General features: G+C 42.7%; 1 protein-coding gene across 2 annotated transcripts in view; it reads right to left on the reverse strand.

Annotated features, from left to right (window-relative positions):
* Window positions 1-15,445, reverse strand: part of LRRTM4 (leucine rich repeat transmembrane neuronal 4) — a 143,043-nt gene that overhangs the window by 121,133 nt on the left and 6,465 nt on the right. The gene's annotated exons all lie outside the window — the stretch shown is intronic.

The following is a 15,445-nucleotide window of genomic DNA, read 5'->3' on the forward strand; positions in this document are numbered from 1 at the left end:
TCTCATTCCATGGGCAGGGAGGTGTGCACTGCAAGCTGGGAATAGTTCTTTGAATATTTACAAACATTTCATAAAATATCTTTGCATGTTTTCTAAAATATCTTTAAAATATCTTGAAATTTAAACTCAAATAATGAAATTTTATATAATAGATCATTTCATGGAGTGGTTTGGGGTGGAAAGAACTTTTAAGACCCTCTCATTCCATGGGCAGGGAGGTGTGCGCTGCAAACTGGGAATAGTTCTTTGAATATTTACAAACATTTCATAAAACATCTTTGCATGCTTTCTAAAATATCTTTAAAATATCTTGAAAGTTAAACTCAAAGAATGAAATTTTATATAATAAATCATCATTTCATGATGTTATTTGGGGTAGAAAGAACTTTTAAGACCTTCTCATTCCATGGGCAGGGAGTTGACCACTACAAACTGGGAATAAATCTTTGAATACGTACAGAAATTTCATAAAATATCTCTACACGTTTTCTAAAATATCTCTACATATCTTGAAAGTTAAACTCAAAGAATGAAATTTTATATAATAGATTATTCCATGGAGTGTTTTGGGGTGGAAAGAACTTTTAAGACTCTCTCATTCCATGGGCAGGGAGGTGTCCACTGCAAACTGGGAATAGTTCTTTGAATATTTACAAACATTTCATAAAATATCTTTTCATGTTTTCTAAAATATCTTTAAAATATCTTGAAATTTAAACTCAAAGAATGAAATTTTATACAATAAATCATCATTTCATTATGTTATTTGGGGTGGAAAGAACTTTTAAGACCTTCTCATTCCATGGGCAGGGAGCTGACCCCTACAAACTGGGAATAAATCTTTGAATACGTGCAGAAATTTCATAAAATATCTCTACACGTTTTCTAAAATATCTCTACATATCTTGAAAGTTAAACTCAAAGAATGAAATTTTATATAATAAATCATTTCATGATGTTATTTGGGGTAGAAAGAACTTTTAAGACCTCTCATTCCAACATGGGCAGGGAGGCGTCCATTGCAAGCTGCAAATAATTCTTTGAATAGGAACTGACATTTCATTAAATATCTCTACAAGTTTTCTAAAATCCCTACAATCTCTAAAATATCTCTACTTGTTTTCTAAAATATATTTATATATTTTGAAAGCATCACCCAATGGATTTTCAGCCGTTCCTGCCCAGTTCTTTTTGAAGCCAGGAAATCTCATCCCGTGGACATCTCATGTCTGTGACTCCCCCAGATTTATTTCTTTATGAAGAAAAGTATTTTTTCCTGATTTATTTTTTTTTCTCCCATCTTTCAGTTTCACTATCTCCTAATTTCTGAGCAGCAAGACGGAGAGGAGCTCCAAATAACTCTCATTGAAATCAGCCATTATTGAGAATTCTTCAATCACGCCTCATCTTCAGTCGTGTCTGTTCCAAGATTAAACACTTCCAATCTCCCTCCTGCTCCCAAAAGTGCTGGGAAAGCAACAATTAAACAGCAAATCTGAGTGCAGAGACATTTGCAGAAGAAGCAGTGACAGACTGCACTTCCCTCCTGACAGAAATCTATTTATAGATAAATATCTCTCTATAGATATCTATATTATATACAGAGATATATACAGCTTTTCATTACATTGAATTCCAAATAACCAACCAGAATGGATTGGCTCCTTAGTGGGATTTGGGTTTTTATTCCATTTTTCTGCAGGCATTTCCCTCCCCAGCACTTTGCCCCTGAAATTGATAACAATTTATAAAAATTGATAACAATTTCCTGGGATTATTGGGGTTGGAAAAGCCTCCATGAATTCACTCAGGGCTGTGAAGGGGATGCTCTGGGGGCCTGACTTGCCTGAACCTGGAGAAAATGAGGTAAGAGAAATCCCAAAATAAATATCAGTCAACAATTAATATCAATTGATAACAATTGATGACAATTGATAACAATTGATAACAATTTCCTGGGATTATTAGGGTTGGAAAAGCCCTCCAAGAGAATTCAGCCATAATTTCCCATGCAGGGTTGTAAAGGGGACCTCACTCACCTAAGTCTTCAGAAAATGAGACAAGAGAAATCCCAAAATAAATATCAGTCAACAATTGATATCAATTGATAACAATTGATGACAATTGATAACAATTGATAACAATTTCCTGGAATTATTGGGGTTGGAAAAGCCCTCCAAGAGAATTCAGCCATGAATTCCCACTCAGGGTTGTAAAGGGAGAAAACGAGGTATGGGAAATCCCAAAATAAATGATAGTCAAAAACTGATTACTATTGATAACAATTGATAACAATTGATGACAATTGATAACAATTGATAACAATTTCCTGGAATTATTGGGGTTGGAAAAGCCCTCCAAGAGAATTCAGCCATGAATTCCCACTCAGGGTTGTAAAGGGGGTCTGACTCACCTGAGCCTGCAGAAAATGAGACAAGAAAAATTCCAAAATAAGTGATAGTCAACAATTGATATCAATTGATAACAATTGATGACAATTGATAACAATTGATAACAATTTCCTGGGATTATTTGGGTTGGAAAAGCCCTCCAAGAGAATTCAGCCATGAATTCCCACTCAGGGATGCTCTGGGGCCCTGACTCACCTGAACCTGCAGAAAATGAGGCAAGAAAAATTCCAAAATAAATATCAGTCAACAATTGATATCAATTGATAACAATTGATGACAATTGATAACAATTGATAACAATTGATAACAATTTCCTGGGATTATTGGGGTTGGAAAAGCCCTCCAAGAGAATTCAGCCATGAATTCCCACTCAGGGATGCTCTGGGGCCCTGACTCACCTGAACCTGCAGAAAATGAGAAAACAAAAATCCCAAAATAAATGATAGTCAAAAACTGATTACTATTGATAACAATTGATAACAATTTCCTGGGATTATTGGGGTTGGAAAAGCCCTCCAAGAGAATTCAGCCATGAATTCCCACTCAGGGTTGTAAAGGGGGTCTGACTCACCTGAACCTGCAGAAAATGAGAAAACAAAAATCCCAAAATAAACGATAATCCCAAAATTAACAACAGCCCCCAAACCAGCCCTGGGGGTTGGAACTGGATGATTTTAGGATTTCTCCCAACCCATTCAGGGATCAAACAAAAAGGGGGAAGTGATGGCTCAGAATCCTAAAGGGATTTTACTCCCACTGGAGCAGCTACAACCACACCTGGGAATATTTTGCAAACAGATTCACGACAGGAAAAGGGGGTAAAAAAAAGCAAAAAAAGTGTGGGGTAAATTGTTCTCAATGAATAACTCCTCCAGCTCTGGTAGCGATGCATAATTACAGTGCATAATAGGATGTATTAGTTGGGGGTACTAATTAGTTCATGTTTGTACAGCTCCTGTGAGGTGTAATGAGCTCAGGCATTATCATTAACTCATTAACTAAGCAGAGCCTTCAGGTTGAAATCCTTGTTACCATAACTCGGAGCAGGATCACCTACACCCCTTCAGATCCATTCAGTTTGGTTCCTGCTGATCTCATCAGGGAGGAAAATTCACAAATTGGGGCCCGGGGGGAAGCACAGGGTGATTAAAAGGAGAGGAATTATTGGCATTTTGGAAGGCGCTGCTTTGGAACCGAGGCAGGGCTGGGGCGCTCAGGGGGCAGCAGGTGAAGTTTGCCAGGTAAAATCAGTCAGAATCTTGATTTGACAAAAAATCAGAAGCTCCTCTGGGCTTCAGAGAATTTCTCAGCCCCTCTGAACAGGAGATAATAAAGTCCTGAAGCTGTGAAGGTTCCTTAAATCAACATTAATTAGCCCAGAAGAGCCAAAAGCCATTGGGTGCTTGCCCAACGCTGATCAACTTTGTGCTCACTGCTGCAGAAAGGAAAAAAAAAACCAAATACCCCCAAAATGTTCAAATCCTCAGTAAACCAAAATTTAGAAATAATTTATAAATTTATAATTATATTTATAATTTAATGCAATATATAATTTATACTAATATAATAGAATATATAATTTAATTATATTTATAATAATTTATAAATTTATAATTATATTTATAATTTAATATATTACATAGTTTATATAAAAATATTATATTATATTATATTATATTATATTATATTATATTATATTATATTATATTATATTATATTACATTACATTATATTACATTACATTACATTACATTATATTAATATATTAAATATAACATATCATATTAATATATTATATGTTATATTAAATTATAATATTTGTTTATTTAAATAAGTATATGTCTCAGGATATTAATTATATATTAATATAATAGACTATTGTGTTGTATTATATATAATACGTATATTAAATATCATATATAATATAAATCTATATAATATATTCTATTAAATTATGATGTAAATAATTATAATATATATTTATTGTAATAAATTTGTATCTCAGGGTATTCCTATAAATTATTATAATAGACTATTATAACTATTAATAATAAATACATTAAAAATAAATAATAAATAATTATTAATATTCTATATTATTAGAATATTAGAACGGTGGCCCAGAGGTCCCACAGTTCCCACTCTCAATCTCAGAACATTTACCATATTAATATATAATGTTAATATTAATATTATATATTATAATATATTATATATTATAATATTATATATACAGTCCCCACTCTCAATCTCAGCTCCCACTCAGCTCCACCCCATTATTTTTTCCCTGAATTCTTTATCCTGATGCCCCTGGATGGGGGGAATTCTGTTATTTTTTGAGGTATTTTTCCTTTTCTGAGGGCTTTATTTGCTTTCTGACTGCAGCTGGTGCCAGGCAGTTTGTAAACAGCTCTCCAGAATGAATAAAAAATTAATACACCGCTGTAAGAAATGATCAGAAATCACATGTGACCTCTTATTTATGTGCTTATCCTGCTTTAAAATTCATCAATGTTTAACCAGTACTCCTTAAAGCACTTACAGAATGTACACACAGCCACTAATTAATTGCTGCTCTCAGTTTGAATTGGGGCCAGCCCCTGCCTTGTCTTACCTGGCCATGAGGTCAGGATGAAAAATAACAGCCAGAGATTGAGTGTAAAAACCAGAAAATTACAAAAAAAAACCGGTAGGGGAAAAGTTATGGGGTTTTCTATGAGTTTTGTTTATAATTTATTTGATTTCCTTTGACCTGAATTGAGCTGTAGGCTGCTAATTTGGGTTAATACTGATAATTACTCAAAAGAGTGAACGTGGAATAGTTCAATCACTCAAAGGCTTTTCCTTTTTTTTTTGAATAGCAGAGATTAAACCTGTCCTGCCACTCCCCACCCCCCTGGTGAAAAAGGGATTTAACTCTTGCTGGGAATGGAGAAAAATCCATTCCGTTTTTTTATCTGGCACATAATTTTTTCCCCCTATTGGATCTTGGTTTTTCTCCTGATTTAACCTGCTGTTCTAGCTCGAAGTAAAAGGCAGATTTCAGGTGACTCTCTGGAGGCACCTTTTAGAAATAGTGGTGGTGGAAACAGCAAAATTTGGCATTTGGATGCCCTGGATGGACAAGGTGGGGAAATTCCTCTTCTCCACTTCAATTTTTTATGTAGACTCAGAAAATCCTGGAATTGTTTGGGTTGGGAAGGACTTTAAAGCCCACCCAGTGCCATTGCCCTGCCATGGACAGAGACACCTTCTCTACACCAATACTTTTATGAAATTCATGGCAAAATATCAGGGAAATATGAAATTTCTCCTCTACTTTTCCTTATCACCTCCATGGAAAACTGATTGAGGCAACATTAATTCCAGTCACTCACCTTTTACAGCAAAACAACAGAGTCCAGACCTCACTCTCGAAAATTAATAGAATAAATTCGGGAGCTAATCATAACTAGAGAGAGGTTAATCAATTCCTCAGATTGCTGAGGAATTTATACACACTGGGACCCTTAATGTATTCAACAAAGCAATGGCACCAAAGAAAATACCCATAGATTTTGTTTTCAAATACAAATTTCTCGTAATTCCAAACCGCCGGTGGGCTCCTTCCTTCCCTGATTTGTACAATTTGTGCTCCCACTGCAGAGCGACCAAGCTCTGCCTTCATTTGCCTTCACAAGTGACATTGATGTGGCTTTTAAAGCCAGCAGCCCAACGTGTGATTTAAGAGGCTCCGAGAAGGAAAATTATAACTCTGGGGGGAAGAAACGGCTGCGAAATTTCCATTGAAATCGTTGGATTTCACTCCGGGGACGAGGCAGCACCTGAGCGGCTCCAAGTCAGTCTGTCTCGCATCTGAATGTGGGATGGAGGTTTAAAAAGCACTAAACAGCCTTGTGCTAATGCCTCCCCAAGACAAAGCAGAGCTCTTCAGGCTGGCTTTGATGGCAAGGAACAAAACAGGCGCAGCTGGAGGCCCCCGAGGCTCCAGACAATTCTGCTTTTGCCTTTCATGCAGCAGCAGCAGCAGCCAAAGCCCAGCCCTGCTCCAGAGAAAGGCAGGGCACCCCTCTAAGTGGAGGGGAGGGCAGGGACAGACAGACAGGAGGGATCTTCAAAGGTTCAAGGGCTGGTTGCAGTGCTCGGGTTCTAACGGAAGCCAACGTGACCTTGGTTTGCTTTTCTTCTTTTGAAGAGCAGCTGAGACATAAACTTTAAGGGATTTAGGGATGTGGCTGCCCCTGAATCCCTGGGAGTGCCCAAGGCCAGGTTGGAGCAACATAGGATTGTGGGAAGTGTGGGACCCATGGTGGGGCTGGATGGGCTTTGAGCTCTCCTCCAACCCAAACCATTCCAGGTTTGGATGGGATTTTGGGAAGAAATATTGGGAGAGGGGCTGGGATAAATTCCCAGAGCATCTGTGGCTGCCCCTGGATCCCTGGGAGTGCCCTAGGCCAGGTTGGATGGGGCTTGGAGCAACCTGGGACAGTGGAAAGTGTGGGACCCATGGTGGGACTGGTTGGGCTTTGAGGCCTCCTCCAACCCAAATCAATCCAGAATTCCTTGTGCTGGTTTGGATGGGATTTTGGGAAGAAATATTGGGAGAGGGGCTGGGATGGAATTCCCAGAGCAGCTGTGGATCCCTGGAAGTGCCCAAGGCTGGGTTGGAGCACCCTGGGACAGTGGAAAGTGTGGGACCCATGGTGGGACTGGATGGGCTTTGAGGTTTCCTCCAACCCAAATCAATCCAGGATTCCTTGTGCTGGTTGGGATGGGATTTTGGGGAGGAATTCCTGGCTGGGATGGAATTCCCAGAGCAGCTGTGGATCCCTGGGAGTGCCCAAGGCCAGGTTGGAGCACCCTGGGACAGTGGGAGGTGTCCCTGTCACTGGTTGGGATTTAAGGTCCCTCCCCACCCAAACCATTCCCTGGCAGCAACAGAGGAAAACGATGCTCAGAACACCAAGAACAGAGATTTGTGTTCTATTTCCACAAAATCTCAGACAAGACAGGATAGATGGGCGTAAAACCACGACTAAAATATCTCAGTGTTTATTCAGAGCCTCCCGTACGCGGAACCTCTGCCCTGACCCCGGAGCTCCTGACCTCCCCTCCCGCTAAATTAACGGGATAACGATGAAAAGCACTTCTCTCCTCGTCCAGCAATGTGAGAATTGCCTGGCAATTAAGCAGCCTTTGAGGATGACACCGCTGATTATTTCAGGACAATCCAGAAACGGGGTTGGAATGGGAAGAGCAGTGTCAGAGGCACCGTTAAACAATGCCCGGCCTGCCCATCATTCCCACCAATTATTGCGGGATGGGGGGAGAAGGAAAACTATTTATAACCTGTCAGTCTCCAGAAACCACAATTATGATGATTTAATTAACACATGGAGAGAGGCTTTAAGGCAATCACGTCATTCTAAATTTAAGAAGCAGCACATTTCAGGCCCAGGATGATTTAGGAATTCTGGTTGAGCCGGGGCAGGGCTTTGATGGCCGTGTTGGTTCCTTTTAAAGCATCCATCATGTTCCAAGATAATCCACATGTGGCAGTGAGGGATGGGAGGAATCAGCAGGGCTCTCAGGGGCCATCCCACAGAAGGAAAAGCTGATTTTTTAATGAGGATGGACTGAAAACGAGCAAAACCACAGAACTCAAGTTTCTTTGTCAAAGACAGCATTGGTGTGGTGGAAAAACCTGGAAAAATGGGGATTGGGTGGATGAGAGTGGAAGGACCTGCTTGGCACTGAGTGTCCTTGGCATGGTGCCCTGGAGGCCCGGCCTTGGCTTAACCGAGGCCTAACCTTGGTTAATCTTGGCCTAACCTTGGCATAACCTTGGCTTAATCTTGGTTTAATGTTGGCCTAACCTTGGTTAACCTTGGCCTAACCTTGGTTAACCTTGTCTTAACCTTGGGTTAACCTTGGTTTAACGTTGGCCTAACCTTGGCCTAACCTTGGTTAACCTTGGCCTAACCTTGGCCTAACTTTGGGCTCAACTTTTCCACCCCTGGGCTGAGAGCTGGAGCACCCAAACCCAGGATATTGCCAAAGAATTCCCAAATTCTGGGAATTCCTGGGCTGCCCCACTGCCCTGGCCAGCTCCTCCAAAGAAATCACACTCCAGGTCTCATTTCCTCTCTCTGGCTCAGATTATTTGCTGTGTCCTGTTCTCCCAAACACGAAAAATGACTCCTCTGGTGTTTCCATGCAGTGATTAAACCCAGGAGCTGTCAGCTGCTGCCCAAACACAAATAATTCCTGCCCTCTTTCACCCTCTATTGTTTTTTAAATGGATTAACACACAAGTAACATAAAGGAAAATCCCACTTCTTCCATATTTCACCATCAATTGCTCCTTGATTGGATTAACACTTAAATAACATAAAGGGAAATCCCACTTCTTCCATATTTCATCATCAATTGCCTCTTGATTGGGTCAACACCCAAGTAACATAAAGGAAAATCCCACTTCTTCCATTTTTCACCATCAATTGCTCCTTGATTGGATCAACACCCAAGCAGCATAAAGGAAAATCTTAACCACAGTTTACATGGGGAAAAATAAAAATTACAAAGAACCTCTATAAGTACTAGAAGCTCCCACCAGGGCAGACTGAGAATTCCAAGGGGCAAATCCAAAACCACAATTCCAAATTCCTGCTGGGCTCCTCTCTCAGCCAGGCGCCGGAGGAAGCACCGAGTAAGAGTTTCACAAGTGTTCCACATCCTCCTGCATTTCCTTTTCCAATTTTTTTCCCAAATCTGCAGCCCTCAATTGCTGCAGGAGGCACAGCTGGCTCAGCTCCGCCGGAAACGCGGCCGCTCCATTTTGGGAACGTCTTTTTGGGAACTCACACGCAAAATTTCACAGGGAAATTTTGCCCCTGTGCATTTTCTTGCTGCATCAGTGGTGCCTCTCCAGCACACATCTCCTTAGTCTGGAGTTATATTTGCAATGCCAAGGGCAAAGAAAGCTCAGAAAGGTAAAAACTGCCCCATCTGTGGAATGTTCAAGGCCAGGTTGGGGCTTGGAGCAGCCAGAAATGCCCAAGGCCAGGTTGCAGAGGAAGCACCGAGTAAGAGTTTCACAAGTGTTCCACATCCTCCTGCATTTCCTTTTCCAATTTTTTTCCCAAATCTGCAGCCCTCAATTGCTGCAGGAGGCACAGCTGGCTCAGCTCCGCCGGAAACGGGGCCGCTCCATTTTGGGAACGTCTTTTTGGGAACTCTCACACTTCACAAGTGCTGAGCCCGGGGAAATTTCGCCCCTGTGCATTTTCTTGCTGCATCACCGGTGCCTCTCCAGCAGACCTCTCTTTAGTCTGGGGTTATATTTGCAATGCCAAGGGCAAAAAAGCCCCCAGGGCGCCCCTTTTAATGCTGAGTCAGAGAAATGGAACTGGAACCTCACCCTCAGCCCTCTCTGGAAACTGTTCTGGTTTATCCTCTTGTTCCAAGCAGCACCATGGTGTTTAATAAATAAATAAATAAATAATAAAAAAACCAGCATGTCAAGACCATGATATTTAATAAATAAATAAATTATAAAAACCAGCAATGTCAAGACCCTGATGTTTAATAAATAAATAAATAATATAAAACAGCATGTCAACACCATGATGCTTAATAAATAAATAAATAAATAATAAAAACCAGCAATGTCAAGACCATGATGTTTAATAAATAAATAATAAAAACCAGCGTGTCAACGTTTCCCTTAAATTAGGCTCAGCAGAAGGTCTGCAGCAGCCCCACCAAGCCTGAGCATCTTTAATTCAATTGATTATTTCTTTATTTATAAATTATATTTATATTTTTATTATATTTATATACATATTACATTTATATTTTCCCCATTTATTTTTTTTTTATTTATCAATTGTAAATTTATTCAATTTATCAATGCGTTTCCTCCCAATGGAGAGAGGGGAAAGGAGCAGATTTCCATGCTGAGTGCCTGATTTAAAAGCTGCGAGCACAGGTGACACCCAGCCCTGTGGAGAGCCCAGCAGAGCTGTCCCCGTGTGTTTAACAAATAAATAAATAATAAAAAACAGGTGGCTGTTTATCCACTGTGGGGTACGGCCAGACATGGAGAAGGAGAGGTGTAAAAAGCGACCTCACAGCGCTCAGTTCACACAGGAAAGCTCAGTTCACACAGAAAAGCTCAGTTCACACAGAAAATCTGTTCACCTGTCTGCCTCTTGTTTGTTCTGTCCCTGCCAGCCTGGGAAAGGGGACAGCAATGACCTTCCAGGGGACAGAAACATTTAAACATTTTCCTTCTCCCCACAGCACCTTCCCAGCCGTTCTGTGAGTGTGATATGCCTGAAACGCACAGCACCGTGGCTGGCTTTGTGAAATCCCTTTTCACAGCTTCCAGATCTCCAGAAAAAGCACAAAATAAATGGGAAAACGAGAGGGAGGGAGATGCACAAAGCAAACTCCAGGCTGGGGGAGCAGCACTCTGCTAAACTGCATGGCCAGAGCCCAAATTGGGAGCATCCAGTTATTTCAGCCAGCCCTGCCAAGAGACTGAGCAGAGAGCCCAGGTGTCAGGGATTGTAATGCCAGCGCTGCCAAAGCCACTCCTGCCTGCAGCCAGCCTGCCTTGGGCTCCCATTCCCTGCACAGGGAATCATTCGTGGAGCAGGGAATGGGAAATGCAGCCCCACAAAGCAGCTCCCACCTCTGGATGCTCCAAACTCATAGAAATTTAAAGCAGCACCATCCCCGGGGAGAAAAGAGCTGTGGAAATGCCTCAGTGCATCATTCCCAGGCCAGTTCTGCCTTGGAAAATCAGTGTTTTATGGATAACATGAGCTGGATGCCTCCACACCACAAATGATCCCTGTGAAGGTTCCAGCTCTGCTCACCCAACCCCAAACCCCACCCCAGTGTCTGATCAGACATCCCATCCCTTTCCCACTTCAAATGGAGCTGATCCATCCCCTTTTCCCAAACCCACACCATTCCTGGACCCTCGGCTACCCCCAGGCCACACAAAAGCAGAAAATGCTTTGGAAAATCTTGCTAAAAGAGGTAAAAGCCCAGGTGTCAGTGATTGTAATCCCAGCGCTGCCAAAGCCACTCCTGCCTGCAGCCAGCCTGCCTTGGGCTCCCATTCCCTGCACAGGGAATCATTCCTGGAGCAGGGAATGGGAAATGCAGCCCCACAAAGGGAATGGGAAATGGGAAATGCAGCCCCACAAAGCAGCTCCCACCTCTGGATGCTCCAAACCTGATGGAAATTTAAAGCAGCACCATCCCTGGGGCTGCTGTGGAGAAAAGAGCTGTGGAAATGCCTCAGTGCATCATTCCCAGGCCAGTTCTGCCTTGGAAAATCAGTGTTTTGTGGATAACATGAGCTGGATGCTCCCACTCCTTTTCTGCCTTGGAAAATCAGTGTTTTGTGGATAACATGAGCTGGATGCCTCCACACCACAAATGATCCCTGTGAAGGTTCCAGCTCTGCTCACCCAACCCCAAACCCCATCCCAGTGTCTGACACTTTTTTAAATAAGTCTTAATTATTCAAAATAATCACCATCCCTTCCCTGCCTGTTGTCATTTAACACCTGAGAACCTTCCACAGAGCAAACCCTGATGGAGGCAAAAAAACCCCAAACCCCAAAAACCCAAAATCTCATCAATCTTTCCCTTCCCTTTCCCACTTCAAATGGAGCTGATCCATCGCCTTTTCCCAATCCCACACCATTCCTGCACCCTCAGCACAGGGGGTGAACCCACAAAAGCAGAAAATGCTTTGGAAAAAATTGATAAAAGAGGTAAAATCAATCGATCAATGAGTCCTGGAGCCTGCCTGCCCTCACACAGGGATCCAGGCACTCCTCTCCCCTCTGAGGGCTTCTGTTTTTGGGAGAAAGCTGAGGCTGAGCACAGGGAGTGAGGGATGGGCCTGAGCTGCATCGCACCTGCACAAAATAACAGTTTTTCCACAAGCACGGGTAAATTAGGAAATAAAGAGAGGTTCCATTTCCTATTTTTTTTTTTCCTTCCACCAAACACAAACCCTTTCCACCGCTGAAGACTCTACAAGGGATTTTTTTTTTTCAAACCATTTTTAAGTGCTGTACATTGAATATCTCTCCTCTTACAAGTGGAACCTTGTAGCTATGGAGACGCAGAATGTCAAATCCAAGCTGAAGACAGGATTTCAGTGGGGGCTTTGGGTTGCTACATGTGCCTTCAATGATCTGCTTTCCACCTCCTGAAGTCTTTATCATCCTCTAGATTTTATTAGCGTGCAAAGAACCACTGGAAGCTCAATAAGGACACAGAGTGACCTGTTAGAGACAGCTCTGGGGTGTCCAAAACAATTTGATTTACACCACAAACCCCCCTCAGTCCATTAATTAATATTTAATTTAATCCAAATTAATCCATCCTTGTTTAATTTAATCCAAATTAAAAACCAGAAATTGTTGTCATCAGCATAATTTAACCCAAATTGAAACCCAGGGACCGTTCTGGTGCTGCCACAGCACCTGGAATCCAGGTGAGCTGGGGTCCCCTGGTGTTTAATGCTGTGTGTAACAACCACAAACACCTGGGGGAATTACACCAGGCTGGCCCCACCTCACAGCACCTCCTGGACCTTGAAATTGCCTGCTGTAATCTGAATTATCCAAATTCCAGCCTCCCAAACATCGCGCCTGTGTTCTGGGATCCAAAATGCATCGGGGGTGGTGGTGGCATTTCCTGGATCCTCATTTGCCACGTGCACATTCACGTTTATCCGTTTCCCACCAAATTAAACAACATTTATTCAAGCTAATGAAACGTCAGGGGTGTTAAACCTGAGTGTGAAGGGGACAGAACCTTCCAGGCCAGGTGTGACAGACAGGGGGAATTCAAAATGTCTTGAACATCACCCATTTTCCTCTTGTGCTGTAACAGTGAGCAAAGCAAACCTCACACCTCCATTCTGCATTTTCCTGGAGCAGTGACAGGGACGTGGCAAGCGGTTTTCTGTTCTGAAGACAGCACAGCTCCAGAGAAAGCAACCCCAAATTACAGCATTTTACTTCCTTATCACTGCATGTTTCTCCCTTCCCCTTAAACTCCACAGTCCAAAACCACCTGGGGACTCCAGGTGCCAAATATGAAACCTCTCACATTGTCAGAGAATTGGGCTCAAAATTCAAAATTCAATTCAAAACACTGGGTTTGAGCAATCCAGATCCCAGAACTGCAGATCCCAGCCCCAACCTGCACAAAAACTCCAACAGGCCCATGAATGGAGCTGGTCCATCACCAACAGGCACGTGGAAAGTGGTTTTCTGTTCTGAAGACAGCACTGCACCAGAGAAATCAACCCCAGATCTCTGCTGCATTTCTATTCCTTCAGCTTAAACTCCACAGACCAAAACCACCAGGTGCCAAATAGGAAACCTCTCACAGGTGGCCCATTGTCAGAGAATTGGGTTCAAAATTCAAAATTTAATTCAAAACATCGGGTGTTGAACAATCCACATCCCAGATCCCACCCTGCTCATCCTCACCACACCCATGTGCCAAAGCCAGGGCTCACAATTCCCACAGCCAACCCCAGCCTGCACGAAGGGTGGGAATAAATTCCAACGGGCCCATGAATGGAGCTGGTCCATCACCAACAGGCACGTGGCAAGTGGTTTTCTGTTCTGAAGACAGCACAGCTCCAGAGAAATCAACCCCAAACCACTGCATTTTTATTCCTTCAGTTTAAATTCCACATTCCAAAACAATCTGGGGACTCCAGGTGCCAAATATGAAACCTCTCACATTGTCAGAGAATTGGGTTCAAAATTCAAAATTCAATTCGAAACATCGGGGTTTGAACAATCCAGATCCCAGAACTGCAGATCCCAAGCCCAACCTGCACAAAAACTCCAACAAGCCCATGAATGGAGCTGGTCCATCACCAACAGGCACGTGGAAAGTGGTTTTCTGTTCTGAAGACAGCACAGCTCCAGAGAAATCAACCCCAAACCACTGCATTTTTATTCCTTCAGTTTAAATTCCACAGTCCAAAACCACCTGGGGACTCCAGGTGCCAAATATGAAACCTCTCACATTGTCAGAGAATTGGGCTCAAAATTCAAAATTCAATTCGAAACATCGGGGTTTGAACAATCCAGATCCCAGAACTGCAGATCCCAACCCCAACCTGCACAAAAACTCCAACAGGCCCATGAATGGAGCTGGTCCATCACCAGTTCAAAATTCAAAATTCAATTCGAAACATCGGGGTTTGAACAATCCAGATCCCACCCTGCTCATCCTCACCACACCCAGGTGCCAAATCCAGGGCTCACAATTCCCACAGCCAACCCCAACCTGTGGGGAATAAACTGCAACAGGCGCACGAAACACCCTCAGGTAGAACATCCACCACCAAGGAAGCCAAGCCCACCTGGTGCCACATCCCAAGCAGGATTGAGTGAGCAGGACTGCAGTGGAATTGCACAAATCCTCCTTTGCCAGCTCCAAACAAGCAGCAGCATCCCAAGCAAACCCATCCCCTGCATCCCCAGCAGTGGAGCAACGCAGCAATTTGGAATTTCCTTGCAAAGCTGGACGGCAGAAGAGAAGAGAGCTGAGAGCTTTTCCTGATTGCGTTTCCCCGTGTTGCTGGGTCAAATCAAGATTGTGGGAATCAGCTCCAGCAGGGCTGTCTAAGCCTCCACTGATCCCTGAAATGCAATTAAACCCTCCAAGAGTCCCCTTCTCCCAACCCAAACGTGCTGTTTGACAAAGGCTCGCGTCCAGAGGAGCCTCTGTGTTCCTGCTGCCTCCAGGAAAACAACTCCAAGATCCTGCTGCAGTCCTGTTGTCCCCTGGTTTGTTCCTGGACCAGACCAAAAATGCAGGAAATCTCTGGCTTTAGCATTAAATAGGCCACAAACCCCTCCAGATTTGATGTGGGCTCTGGAGGAAAGAGGTTTCCACATTTAGTTTTAAACCAGAAAAGGCTCTTAAGCTCCTCTGCATCTACCAATCCATTAAAAATAGGATTCTGTTGT

The sequence above is a fragment of the Zonotrichia leucophrys genome, chromosome 22 (assembly GCF_028769735.1).
Source record: "Zonotrichia leucophrys gambelii isolate GWCS_2022_RI chromosome 22, RI_Zleu_2.0, whole genome shotgun sequence".
Lineage (NCBI taxonomy): Eukaryota > Metazoa > Chordata > Aves > Passeriformes > Passerellidae > Zonotrichia > Zonotrichia leucophrys.